Raw genomic sequence first — 14,776 nt, 5'->3', positions numbered from 1 at the left:
AGACAATATGACCCAGCTCTTCACCTTCAGCTTGGCAATGAAGTGACATACGCCAGGAACTGTCCTGACCAAGTTCCCTGCCCATCTGCCTGTCTCTCTTCAGAGCCCTCGCTCAGGCAGCTCTCCTTATATATGTCCTCTTTAGCTGAGAGGCATCAGCTGTTTCAACCATACCTCATGAGCGTGGTATAACTAATCAATGCCTCTGCTCCCTTACCTGTTAGGTGGGGAGGCAGTAACAACTATTATCCTGTCAGGAGGCCAAAATGAGAAAACTCAAGCAAAGTCTCATGTTGCCTCATACAAAGAGAGTAGTAGAAACAAAGAAAGAGGCCACCACCACAGCCCCCCTCAAGAATAGTGCTGAGGACCCCATGTCTTGAAGTACACATGGAAATGAGTCAGTCACGGCTTCTACTCTGAACAATACAGTGACACCTCAGGGAGAGTCCAGGACACATAGTTTGCTGAAGACATGCCTTCCACTGTGAGCAAAATTTCCTGAGGTCTTATTGGGGGTGGAGGTGGGGCGAATGTTTTCTCTCCCAGTTCTGAAGGCTGGAGGTCTCAAGACAAGATGTCAGCAGGATTGGTCCCTACTGAGGCCACGAGGGAGATTCTGTTCATGTCCCTGTCCTAGCTGCAGGGAGATTCGAGTGTCCCTGGTTTTCTACCCGGCTCTGCACATCGGCTTCTGTCATGTGTGTTGGCTACTGTTCATATTTGCCTTTTAATTTTGAATTTTTCTTATTTTTATAGTACAGCTGGAAAGACTGTGGGGACTCCACATGCATGCTGGGAAATCTCTTGAGTACTGAACTATACCCACAGCCGTGTTTTATTTTTCATCTGGAGACAAGGTTGCCCTGGCTGGCCTCGGTAGTCTCTCGGACATTGGCCAGGCTGGCTTCAGCGCTCGTTCGGTGGTCCGGTAGACTTTAACTTGTGGTGTTACTGTCTTAGCCTCCTGAGTGCGTATAACCACATCACCCACCTTGTCCTGAAGCTCACCAACTCTGCTGGGCTCACCAGCCAGGGAGCCCCAAAGATCTGCCTGTCCCTGCCTCCACAGTACTCCAATTACAAACTTGGCCCCGGCTCTCTACTGGGTTTTGGGGAATCAAACTCAGGTCTAGTGTTATCAAGGCAAATGTTTTACTGATTAAGGTGCCAAGCCCTATTTAAACAAACAAGCAAGAATATTCTATTTCTAGTATTCAAATAAGGAGCCACATTGATGATTCATAATTTGATTACTGCTATAAAGGCTGATCCAAACAGGGCCCCTTGCTGAGGTCTAGGAGAGTTTAGTATATCTCTTTTGAGAGAGGTGGGGACAGTCCAATCCATGTAATGTGAAAACTCTGAAGCTTGGCTAAATGGACAGTGGGAGCCCAAGTGATGGCTGTCCCCTCCTCCTTTACCCCACCTGTTAGGACTCTAATGAGTGTCTGTAATTTAAGAAAAATAAATTTTTTGAAAGGAAACCAAACCAAACAAACCTTTTCTATTCTTAAAGAGTAAAGGGAATGTTTATCCAAAATCTTTGCTCTTCAGCTCACCCATGCCCTGTCCACCTGGCTGAGAGGGCTCCACAGCACTGACCCCAGATCATGTATAACCCTGCCCTCACCCCTGATTCCTGCCTTGAAAAGACACCTCAGTCAGTGGGCCTCTCAAGGGAACACTTGCTTGTGGCAAGAGGCTAGTGGGAGGTTGGTGGACATGGACTCACTTTTCACTTAAGAAATGTTTTTATTGTGGGTTTTTTTTGAGAATTTCATATATGGATAATATATTTACATCACTTCCCCCTCCTATTCCCATGTCCAGTATCCTCCCTTGTCGCACTCTCTAATTCTGCATGCGTGCATGTATGTATGTACACATGTGCGTGTGTTTGTGCATGTGTGTGTGTGGTGCTGAGTCCATTTACTCATATGTAGACATTTAGAGCTGACCACTCAGGATTGGGTAATCTATTCAGGGGCTTGTCCTATTAGGATTTAGCAGCAGAAGGAATATGCCACAAAGATCACACCATGCAACAGATTACACAAGAGAGATTTACTGGCGGGGGGGGTGGGGGGTGGGAGAGGGGGCGTCTCAGAGAGAGAGAGAGAGACAGAGAGAAACACAAGTCAGACAGACAGATAGGGAGACAGAAAGACAGGCAGAGGGGGAGACAGAGAGTGGGATGTGATAGTGGGGGTGGGGAGTGAGGGGTGGGGGTGGGCTAAAGGGTATGCGTGTCACAGAGGGAAACTACAGAACTCATAATGACAGTGGAAACGTGTCTCATTTGGCACAGTGGTGATGACATGGCTGCAGGTGCTGAGTCCCCGAGGGCAGGCTGGGGGAAGAACCTGATTTCTAACATGTCCCAAAAGAAGAAAACTGATCCTTCCTCTGAACAGCCACCGATTGGCTGTAGCTCTTCATTTAGAGGTGGGTCCTTGGGAAATGTCTGCCATCTATATTGGCATGGAGTGCCACCTTTTGTTGTCATTATGCAGGTCTCGTGTAGGCACCCACTTTGTTGAGATTTTGTGGGTGCATCTTCCCTGTGCTGTCAAGAAGCATCCTGTTCTTCTGGTTCCAACGGTCTTTCCTGCTTTTCACTTTGGAAGGAATACAGGCCTCCCAGGCCACATGCAAATAGTTTTGCATTGGGTGTCATTCTTCAGCAATGTGGAAGATCAATTTGCTTAGATAGCTTGTGCCTAAGGCTCTCTTCTGCTTCCAGGCTTTACCTAGAATAAGTTTCCTGCTGTGGGATGCTTTTGCTGTGACCCAAGTGGCTTCTGTTCTGTTGCAATTGCTACCCATGGTTATCACATGCAAATAAGCCAGAGGTAAGGGGAGGGAGGGTGGTGGGAGAGGAGGGTAGCTCAGCCTGCTTTCCTGGCCCACTGGTCTCTTTCTTTACTGGGGAGGGTAGCTCAGCCTGCCTTCCTGGCCCATTGGTCTCTTTCTTTACTGGGGAGGTAGCTCAGCCTGCCTTCTTGGCCCACTGGTCTCTCTTTTTGCTAAGTAGCTAAGGACAAATTTAAGATAGTTAAGAGAAGAGAAAGGGAGTAAGAAGAAAAAGTGACGAAAAGGAAGCCATAACCAAGGTATGTTACCTAGGGGGCAGATTTAAGATGGATAAGAGAAGAGACAGGGAGTGAGAAGAAAGAGTGATAGAGCAGGAGCCATAATCCAAGGATGTTAAATGCACATATGGAAGTATCATAATGAAAATAATATATGCTAGTAAATAATATAAAAATGAATCATAGAAGAGTCACTACCAGGAAAAAGCATACTGCTTCTTCTAGATTCCCAGTGGCTGCTGGGAAATCCTCTTTTTAGATCAGTAATGCCACTGCTCTGGTCAGCCAATGTGGTTCCTTTCAGGTATTCCTGTATTAGTTTACTATCTACCCCTATAACAAAACATATGAAGCTGGGCACTTATGAGCAAGAGGGATTTATAGAGATCACAGTTCTGATGTTTCAAGGGCCTGGTACTGGCCTTGGCTTAGCTCTTGTGAGGGCCTCCTTGGCTGGTCACATCCTAGTGGTCACATCATGGTGGTGGCATAGGCATGAAAAAAAAAAAATCACACTTAAAGGCCAGAGAGATGGTTCGGCTGCTAAACTACTTGCTTTATGCAACTGAGGACCTGAGTTTGATCTCTAGAGTGTACATTAAAAAGCCAGGTTGGCGGTAAGCACTTGTATTTAGAACACCAAGAAGGCAGAGAAAGGAGGACAGCTAGGTTAGTTGGCCAGCCAGTCTAGCCCATTTGATGAGCTCCAGGCCAGTGGACCCTGCTTCAAAGTCCAAGGTTGTCTTTTAACCCCCATACCTTATACACACAAACACATCTTGTCTTACCCAAGTGATGGCAATTCACCTCCTACCTCATCTGCATTCACTGTCTGTGTGTTCCCTGACTGAGTGTCTGCCTCATCTTACCTTCTAGAACATTCTTTCCCTAGAGACCACATGGCTGACTGCTGGTGAGAGGTCTGCTTGAATGTCTTAGAGTCTACTTCCTCAGTCACTGGTCTGACACCAACGTCTTTGGGTCCACCAGCTCCATCACTGCCCTGTCCTGCTCTTCTGTATCCTCGCCTTACATCCAGGATGCAGAGCAAATGCTCAGTGGAGGCTGTCTTGTGAGTGTTCTGGGGCTGTGAGAAGCAACTTTCTAACCGGTAGGCAGCTTCCACCCTGAGTATGTCATTCATTTGGTGCAGTGGCCCGGGAAGGTGGGCGGGACAGTAAGGACCACCACATGAGAGGGCAAGAAGGAGGCAGGAGGGAGTCTCTGTCTTAAAGGTTATGTGGGTCTGCATTTGAATCCTACAACTGTGGAGACTCAAAGTACCCAACTCACTCGAAAGACATGGGTACCAATAGTTTGGGCCCCACTCAATGTTGGCTGATTTATACAGCTTTCAATGTGAGAGACAATCTTTCCAATCTCTTATAAGTCCACCACAGTGTCAGCTATGGTCACTGTCATCTATGTACTGTACAACTGCCCCCCCTCTCTGCATGTGTGTGTGTGGGTGGGGTAGTGTATGTATATGTGCACCTGTGAGTGCGTGCATGTGCTCCCTGATGCATAGGTGTAGGTGTGAAAGCCTTATTTTAACAGACAGGGGTTCTCATTGAATCTGCAACTTACAGTTTTGGCTAGATTTGTTGATCAGTGAGCTTCTGGGATCTGCCTGTCTCCATCCCCCCCAGCACCGGGGTTATATAGACATGCCTGTCATGCCTGGCTTTTATGTGAGTGTCTTATCCAATGGTTTTTAAAAAGATTCTTAGGGTTGTTGTCTTGTATGATTTGATCTCAGTATGAGTGTTCCAACCGCCCCCACCCTGTGTGTGTGTGCATGTGTGTGTGTGTGTGTTTGTGTCTGTTGTCTGTGTGTCTGTGTCTGTACGTGTGTAAGGGAATGTGTGATTCAAATACAGTAATGAAACTTGAATAAGTGCTGAGTTTGCATGAAACAGCTGGAGTGGTAGTTGAGAAAAAAAAAATACCTCAGGAAAAAGCCTGTTTCCTGGTGATGCCCCAGGCTTTGACAGCCCTACATGGAGCTTGAAATGGCCATTTCCCTGGGGCACTGAGTCGAGATAGGCCGGCAGCAAGGGATCGATGGTGGAGTTTTTCTCCTGAGAGAATTAAGAGTCAGTGAGTCTCATTCTCTGACCAGAACAGAGATTTATTTCCCACTGGCTGGAACAGCGAGTTATTTCCAAATCTTCTTCCTTCATTACAAAACTCCCCCCGGGAGTGGGGCTGGCTGCAGCCACCACAAGCCGCAATCCTGGTGTGTCTGCCTTTTATGAATCTAGAGTTACAGCCTCGAAATGAGGCCTTGGCTTCTTGTGAGGCTCATCCCCTGGTCAGGCTGGGGTCTTAGCTGTCCCTGATGTGGCAGCCGCTGCCTCTGGGAATGGAGCTCCCCCTTTTGCCATGCCTCTGGGCCCCCACTTTTTGAGTGGGTGGGTAAATATCTCAACTGAGTATTTCCTGTTTGGTTTGGTTTGTTCTGCAGGATTCTAGATAGAACTCTAAATGTTTGGCCACAAGTGACCATCTCTGAGTCCTAGGAAATTAGGGGGGGTCTCGAATTAAAGAAACTCAGCCATGCACAAGGATGGTATCACTGTGAGCTACGTCTTGCTTTGAATAGCCATGGACATGTTTGTGTGTGTTCCCATGGTGCCCGTGGCTCTGTTTATTGCTTTGTGTCGCTTTTCCCAGCATCCAGAGGCTATTTCTTATAACTTCCTTCTAGCTTTCCATCTTCTGAAGGTAAATCCTACTCACAATCTGTCTCAATTGGTTATGTCTTCCTTGTATTTTCCATGTCTTTCTTCTTATGTGCATTGCTTTATTTTTAATTGTTTTTCCTCCCTGAGGATATGTGAACAAATGTCTCCACAGGCCAAAAAACAATGATTTTACCCAAGTCTAGCTTGCTGAACCAGGGAGCACGCAGGAACACAGTGACCCCTAAACAGGGCATCAGTGGGTAGTCTTACCCCAGCATGGGTGCTGGCTTAGGAAAGCTGCATAGGTGAAAGTCCCCCTTCCCATGGCCGAGACCATGTGAAGCTGTGGGTGACAGGATAGGAAAGAGAAATGGCTGTAATCTCTGATGCCCCTTCCATCTTGCCTGATGGAATGGTAGTAGACTCTGTCTTAGGCCCCTCGGGTTATCAAAGCTGCTCTGACAAGTCGTTGGGTAACCTGTGACCAGTGCTGGGCATTGTATAACACGTTGAAAGATAGTACATTCTGTCCCTGTCCCCCCTCCAAGATCTTCTTCCCCAACTACTTGTTGCCCCAAGCAGAATGAGGAAGCTCCAGGGTTGAAAAGAGGTCACCACCTGACCCAAGACAGAGTAAGGAAAGGCAGAGCAGAGCAGGGAAAGGGCTCAGGGGCTTCCAGTGCTGGTGAGGGGCTCCAGAGGCATGAATCTCAAAACCGAGCCCTCCTGACCCAACCTAGGCCTTCAGATCTCACCATGCCAGCCACTCCACCTCACTTCCTACCTTCACCATGAGCCCAGCAATTCATGGCTGAGCAAGACTGTGCAATGGTAGGGATCTTACACACACACATGTGCATATTCACATACAATTGTGTGCACATGCCCAATTGTGGCTATACACTCATCCAGACACACAGGAACACACTCCTAATACAACCCCATATTTTGCCGTGTTCACACATCAAGCATGTACACTTCTTACTTACCCATCCTTATAGCCAAATAGGTGTGTCTGCGCACACCAAGACATCTACTTATGTACACTTCAGAGGAGCACATGTGCACACCTGAGGGTACACATATTCAAGCACGTACTTGCCTGCATATACACTGTACACATGCACATGTGCATGCATGACCCTTTCTGCACTCACACATCCACACGCTACTTGTATGTACACGTCAATACATTTGCCTGTATGCACCTATACTCTAAAACATGCAAAACCATGTGCTTACTCAGTCCCTCATACACGTGTGCACACTCATGTGATATACACAACACATTTGTCTAGCTTTGCTTAGACTCAAGCACACGTGTACACACTCATGTGATATACACAACACACTTGTCTAGCTTTATTTACAATCAAGCCCACAATCCTACAGTGCACATGTACACACAATCACGCTCAAGCATACACAAGGACAGCCTTTCTTTAATGATTATCACGCCATTCTTACAGCATTTCTCACAAGTGGGTGCCAAGAAGTGGAATTCAGATAAGCTACCTTCCAAATAGTTCCTTAAAAAAAATATGAAAAATGACTAACATGACCCCTCTTGGCCTGGCTGGATTTCAGAGAAAGCCTCCAACTCGCCTGAAAGGAGTTTTTTCTCCTGCCCGAACACAAGTGACCTTCACTGTACTTGCCCAGTCGGGCTGTCGAGGGCCCTCTGAAGCTCACTGAAGATATTGCCTTCTATGGAAACTGAGTCCGAATCTAGAGGTGGTACCTGGAGCCTTCATTTCCAGCACTCTGTCACCAGAGATTCCGATGCAGCCAGCCCAGGGCTGGTGGAGCCAGCCAACATAGGGCTCTGTTAGGCAGAGGCAGGATTTAGCATCTAATTCACTAGGACTGTGTAGTCACACCTACAGACTGGTGTGGTGTAATCACCTACCTGCAGCTGTTCCTATCATCCTAGGCAGTCTTCGCAAAGACTCATTGAGATTCTTTGTCATCAGAGGTGGGGACAATAGGCCATTGTGAACAGTCTCCAAACTCTGTCTAGACCTTAGGGTCATCAAAACCGATCCACATCCAGGCCGCTTGACTTGATTAACTTGTGTCGTCCCCTCCTAAGTGATGTCTCTATCTGTCCTGGGTATTTTATAACTTACTTCTAGATCCTTGGTTGCCAAATATTCTCTGTAGCTGGTTAGGTTTTGAGGGTCACACCAGCTCTGTTGCAATTCCTCAACTCTACTGTTAAATTGTAAGAGCCATATGTGACAGAGGAGGCATGTTCCAACCAATGTTTACTGACAAGACCGATGCTGAGACTGTATCTGGCTCATGGCAGTAGCTTAGTGTTCCACATTCTAGAAAATCCTGGTTCAAATCCTGGAGAGTGCCCATAATGCCTTGGCCCTTTAGACGATCCTTTCCTAAGTCTGGCAGAGGCCTAGGATTCCATCTAGAAGCATCCCATAATTTGGGGTCTTCTGATTTACGGTTCTTTGGGCTACACTTGGTTGGGGATGTAGTCTTAACCCGGCATGTAGTGATTTCCAACACTGAATAAAAGATAAGTGATGGTGAATGCCTGAACCCCAACACTCTGGAGAGTTGAGGGGAGACCTGGTACAAGACCTATTGGCCAGCGATGCCCAGGGAGAGTCGGGATGAGATGCAGAGGAGGCAAGCCACCTCTCTCCATGGGACAGCTTTAGCTGGAACACTGTGCCCCTCTACTCCCTGTAGCCTCCCCAGGAACAGCTCAGTTTCCCACTGAGTCCCACCTCTGCTGCTCCCATGTTCCTGATGATTTGTTTCTTGTCAGCTAAGGGTAATGATGGGAAGGGACTCCCCCAGTCCTTCTGTTGCCCCAAGGATGTCTGTGACTTCCTGGTTACCTTCAAGCTACGGGATTACTGGCCCTGAGGAGACCCCCAGCTTCTGCTGGCTTGTTCTTAATTAAATTCAAAAATCAGCTTGAACAAGAGGACTTGGGGAGCGTAGTGGGCTGTGGGCCAAGGGCCTGAGCCGCTGCTACAGACCAGTACCACCTCCCTCCATTCTGATCCTGGGACATGTGGGCAGATTAGGCAGAAATCCCTCAGCAACGAGCTTATGTTAACCCCTTTTGCCTTATATTCTAGGCTTCAAAGGTAGTCACAGACCCAGGCCGAACAGTTGACTTTCCATAAGAAAATATTATTATATTGTATCGAGTTACATAGGGCTATTTTCATGCAAGTATGGAAATCTTCTTTGACCACATTCTCCCCCATGATCCTCTACCCTCCTCCTTCTTATATGCCCCCTTTATTCCCCTAGACAATATCCCTTTAACATTCATGGCCTGTGTGCACACATGACTTCATGCATCTATAGGAAATCCAGGATCTGAAAATGAGAGAAAATAAATGGTATTTGTCTTTATGCAACTGGCTTGACTGGCTTAATATGATTCTCTCTAGTTGTATCCATTTCCCTGCACATGACACAACTTCTTCATTGTGGCAAATATAACTTCTCTGTGGCTGGAAAAAAAAAATCCTACTGTGTATTTTCCTTCTCCATCCTCCGCTGTCCTACACAGAGACTGGTTCGAGAACTCGACTGCTGTGAGCAGTGCTGGTCACCGAGGATGAGCAAGTGTCTCTGTCATGGTGATTTGGAGACCCGTGTAGCTGGGTCACACAGTGCATTTGGTTTCAGGTTGGTGAGGAACCTCCATACGGATTTCCATAGTGGTTGGGCTAGTTCTTGCTCAGTGTCTTAGCTAGGAGGTACCCGGGTTAGGGGTAGGAGTCAGGAAGGTTCAGAGCTGTCAGCAAAGACCTGGGTCCTCAGACTCTGAGACATGAGACCTATCCCCTTGGACAGTGCCCCCCTGACTTTTATTATAGGAGTTTTCCTTAAAGGCATTCCAAATCCCATCATATGTAGAATGGAAGATTTAGTGGTTAGAGGAACAAGTAGCACCAGGGATGGGGGGAGGGACAAGTCACATGTGGCTCCTTTGAGCACCCTTGCTAGGATCCAACTCACTGGGGAGCCCTTTGGAATGTCTGCATGGCCAGAGTCTAGCCCTGGCTAAGAAGAAACAGTTTTGTCTATTAAACACACACAATACAGCTGGCTCCAAGGAAACACTTTTCCCTATTGAGCGCACAGAACGCAGTGAGTCGGAAGTGCAGGTTGGGAGAGCAACAGATGACTGAGCCACTGCAACAGAATCAAGCCCTGTTGCTGGTATCCTCAGCAAGTGGGGAGGGGGGAAATCTAGGCGGAGGGAGGATAAATAACTTGCCCCAGGCCGTGCAGGTGGCAAGTGACAGAACAGGTATGAGATTCCAGGTCAGTGAGACAAGATAACTAACTTGTATCACAAGTGACAGGCTACATCCCTCTTTTCACAACTAGGAGGAGAAAAAAAAAAAAAAAAATGGAATGCCCTAAGGGTGGATACAGCATTGTGGGCTAGGTCTGAGGGACGTAGTCCAACCTGACATGGAGCAGCGTGGCTAGGGAATGGAGTTTACATCTCTCTCCTTCCTGAGTTCTCACCCATACTGGGGTGGCCTTTTTGGTGAGGCAGCTGCCTTTAAGTCTCACATATTCCTATAAGTAACCCCCAATAAATGCACTAGTTCACCAGGCTTGACTTGGGTGGAATAATTTGTTTGATTTGTCATTGGTACCCTACCTGGGTCCAAAAGGCATTTGTTTGCATCTCCCCAAGAAAATCAACCCCTACCCCAAGTTTACCCGTTAGAGCTCCAACTCAAAGGTGAGATCACCACCGGAGTGCTCTTTAATTTTGTCTGTCTGTTTCTTTACAAAAAAAAGGAAAACCTGGACAAAGATATGCACAGAGAGGAGGACAAGTATGGCACAAGAAAAAGCCACCATGTACAATCCAGTGAGATGCCCGGAATCAATGTCCTCTAGAAATAGGATGGGGCCCTCTTCATCCCAGTGTTGACCTTTCAGCTTCTGGGATTGTGCAAGAAATGCCGTTGTTAAGTCACCTAGCAGTACGTGGTGCGCCGGCCTGGCAGCCCTAACTAATGAATGCAGTAAGTCATTTATTCCCTCTCGTGAATCAGGTCCAAAGTATTCCAAGAGAATTTTTGATTTAAAAGAGCAGGGGGGGACAAAGAAGCATCACTTGCAGGGTGCACTGGGGCTTTCTGGAAATTGGTAGAAAACTAATTGGAGGCTATAGATTTCCATAGACCACGCCCCCCCCAGCCCCTGCTCTGTATTAACGGGGCTGAGTGAAGTCCCAAACAGATGCGCGTAGTGTCTTCCCATCCTTCCTGTTCAAGTTCACGATTCTTGTTTAGACTTGGTATCCTGGAGACCTAAGCAGGGCTGTTGTCCCCACCCCCCAGCAGGCAGAACTCCCTGGAGCCGAGACTTTTGGAAACAGAATGTGATTTTTCTAGAAGGTAAAAATAGCCCTGGGGTTATTGGCCTCTGAGGTGCCCCAGATTCATTTATATGCTACCCCACGTCCCAGTGGTCCCACAGCCTGCAGTAGTGTGCCCAGGTCCCCTAGGGAAGTCTACACACACTGAAGTATAGGGGATTAGGAAAGGACCGTGATAAGATCTGGAGCAGCGTCGCTCACAGCCATCCATGTGACTTCCTGGGATGAACTTAATTCATTTCTTCAGTCCTAACTTACTGCAAAGATGTGCTGGGCCAGGCTCCCAGCCAGGCTTTCCACAGTTAGGACCACATCAGATGCTCATATCCCCCACGGAGCTCACAGTCTGGGCTCTGGTTACTCTTTCTTGCCAACCAGATTGGCCTGAGGGGACACTTCTGAGATTCTTAGTGCGCGCCTCTGGGTGTGCCTGGTGACTGAGTCAGTGGCTTTCAGCCATGTTTAACCTGTGCCCATGGGCTGCATTTGCCTCAGGATAGCTAAGAATACAGCTCCACACAAAATTATGCGTTTATTCAAAACATTGCATGTGTGTGTGTTCTTGGCGTGTGTTGTATGTGCCTGTGTATGTGTATATGTGTTCATTTGTATGGGCACACATGTGGGTGTATGGATATATGTTTATGTCCAAGCCAGAAGTTGAGGTCAGGCATCTTCCTCAGTCTTGATCCACCTTATATAACGAGTCAGAGTCTCTTACTTTAACTCTGAATTTGCCAAACTGGCTAATCTAGCTTGCTGTTCTCTGCCTCCCACATCCTGGGAGATGACAGGAGAGGCTGGGCACCCCTACAGCATTTACATGGGTGCTGGGGATCCATTAAAGTGTGGGAGTCCTCACACTCTAATGACAAGCACTTTGCCCATGGAGTTGCCTCCCCACCCCCATAATAGATTTCCTATGTATGTATTTTCTAAACTCATTGCATGGTTCTCACTGCAAACTTTAGAAATGACATCTGTCATAAATGTCAAATAGCTGGGCATGAATTAACAATGGATTTAAACTTTTAAACAGATTGTTGGAAGGTGGTGGATCTGTGGAAGGCGGGGTCTAGTTGGAGGAAGTGGGTCATTGGAGGCGTGACCTTGAAAAGTTTGCCTTGGGCTGGAGAGATGGCTCAGTGGTTAAGAGCACTGTCTGCTCTTCCAGAGGCCCTGAGTTCAATTCCCAGCAACTACAAGGTGTCTCACAACCATCTATACTGGAATCTGATGCTTCCTTCTGGCGTGCAGGTGTACATGCAGATAAGATCAGTCATATACATAAAATAAATAAATAAATCTTTAAAAACAAAAAAGAAAAGAAAAAAAGTTTGCCTTAGCACTGGCCTCTTCCCATGACTCCTCTCTGCTTCCTGGACGAAGGACATAAGCAACTTTGATCTTGCTACTTGCTGTGCCACCGGCTATGCCATCATGATGTTTTTCCTCACTGTGGTTTAGAAAAAAAGAGCTAGCCCACCGTGAGTAGAAATTTTAGTGTCTGTGACTTCAGTTTGCTTGAATTACATAATCTCTGCATATGCATAATGAGCTATCCTAGGGTTGCATCCCAGTTCTGAATACAAAAGGAATTATTGTATATATACCTTACACTTGTAGTCTTTGGGTACTTTTCTACATTTTCAGTGATTTTGTGCATAAAATTGGGTTTCACAGTGTGGGGCTTTCCATATAGGGTGTGAGGTCTGAGCTTCAGATTTTAGGGTGTATTTGATTTCAGACCTTTTGGATCAAGGGATGGTCAATTTGCAATAACACTGATACAGTGAGCCTTGCCTAGGTCTACCTGAGGTATTCTGGTGGTTTTCTCCTGCTAGGAGGTACGTAGGGGCAAGTTGGGTGCTCCTGTTGAGATGTGGATTCTGTGGGTCGGGAGTAAGACCACCCTACTACTTCCCCAACCTCTTACAAGTTCCTCTCCCACATCCGGGCCATTTTCTTTTGTTCTCTACGCGTGCCCCCCCCCTCCCCGAGTCTAATTAGGGCTATCAGTCTCTGGGTTTGCCACTCTTCATAGGAGCATGGTGAGCTCATCAGTGGGTACACAGCTGAAGATAATGTCTGCCCCACCCATAGAATCTATCAGCTCATCATTTAGCAGGTGGGAGTAGGGCCACAGGGGCCCCTCCCTGCTCTCTGTGATTGACTGATGGCAGGCTCAGTCTTGTGTAGGTCCACTGCAGGCAGCTGCAGGTTCTGAGACCGTGCGCTCACATTGTTTTCCGTCACGCCCGGAAGACAGCAGCTCATAGTTCTATTCCTTATCTTCTGCCTCTTCCGCTCTTCCCACCCTCGCTTCTGACTTGCTCTCTGACCCTTAGAGGTAGGTGGCGTTAATGCCCTACTTAGGGCTGAGCTCTTGAATGTGACTTCCTCTCAGTATCTTGAATAGTCATGCCTTTCTGCGTTCTCTATTATTTGGAAGAGAACTTTCCCTGATTAAGACAGAATCTAAGAGCTCAGGCTGGGTTTTTTTTTGTTTGTTTGTTTTGTTTTGTTTTTTTCTTTGTATCCCTACGAAATAAAATAGCAGGGAATATTGAGAAGCCAAAGAGGCCTAGTTACTTCACAAGGAAGTAATACTTTGGTGAAATTAGTGAGGTACCTAAGTGTTGAGTTGAACTGTAGCCTTCTACCTCAGGATCCGTGTGGCTTTTTTCCATGCAGACTTTAAAGCCTTTAAATCCGCTGTGCATCCTTTTCTCTTTCCCTAAAGCACAGCCACAAGAGTCACAAGCCCTATAAAACATGATGGGTAGATTTTCCAAGGCAGATATGTGCTTGACAAGTCACTTGGATTCCTGTGAGTTTCTTAGGATCTGGAGCTTGAATACAGATCCCGTGGGTTACTCTGGAACCAGATCAGTGTGGTAAGGTTGCCATGGCAATCACCCATATGCCTACTGTACCACCCACAGGTGTCCAAAAAGTGGCAATCCACTGTAAGAGCAGAACCCCACATGGGAGTTGACCTCTAATGCTTTGCAGACCTGTTTCTCTCCTGTATTCACATATTGTCCTGGGGACCAAAGCAAGTGTGGGCTTGCCCCCACCCACCAGAAAGCTTTGCATCTTAGACAAATCTTCCAAGTCTTTGCTGGATCACCAGCAAGCCTATGGTTCCTAGGAGTTCTTGTAACTCTGATTTGCTGGTTAGCACATCAAACTGGGGTTATCCTGGATTGGGAGCTAGTTCATTTGGTGAATGGCTTGCTAAGCATACAGAAATCACTGAGTTCAATCTCCAGAAGCCATATGGAAAGGGTAAGTATGGTGGCTCATACCTGTAGTTCTAGAACTGGGGGAGATAGAAACTGGTGGATCCCTGGGCCTGTTTGACCAGCTAGCCTAGGCTACTTAGCAAGTTCCAGGCCAATGAGAGGTTTTGTCCTGAGGAAAGACATCCAAGGGCTAAGCACACATGTTCATGCATACCTGCTATTCTAGTTTCATGTCTTTTGCTGCGATATATTTTTTATTAATTTATTCTTGTTACATCTCAATGGTTATCCCATCCCTTGTATCCTCCCATTCTTCCCTCCCTCCCATTTTCCCCTTATTCCCCTCTCCTATGA

Source organism: Acomys russatus, chromosome 16 (genome assembly GCF_903995435.1).
Source record: "Acomys russatus chromosome 16, mAcoRus1.1, whole genome shotgun sequence".
NCBI lineage: Eukaryota > Metazoa > Chordata > Mammalia > Rodentia > Muridae > Acomys > Acomys russatus.
Note: the sequence above shows the minus strand (reverse complement) of the source record.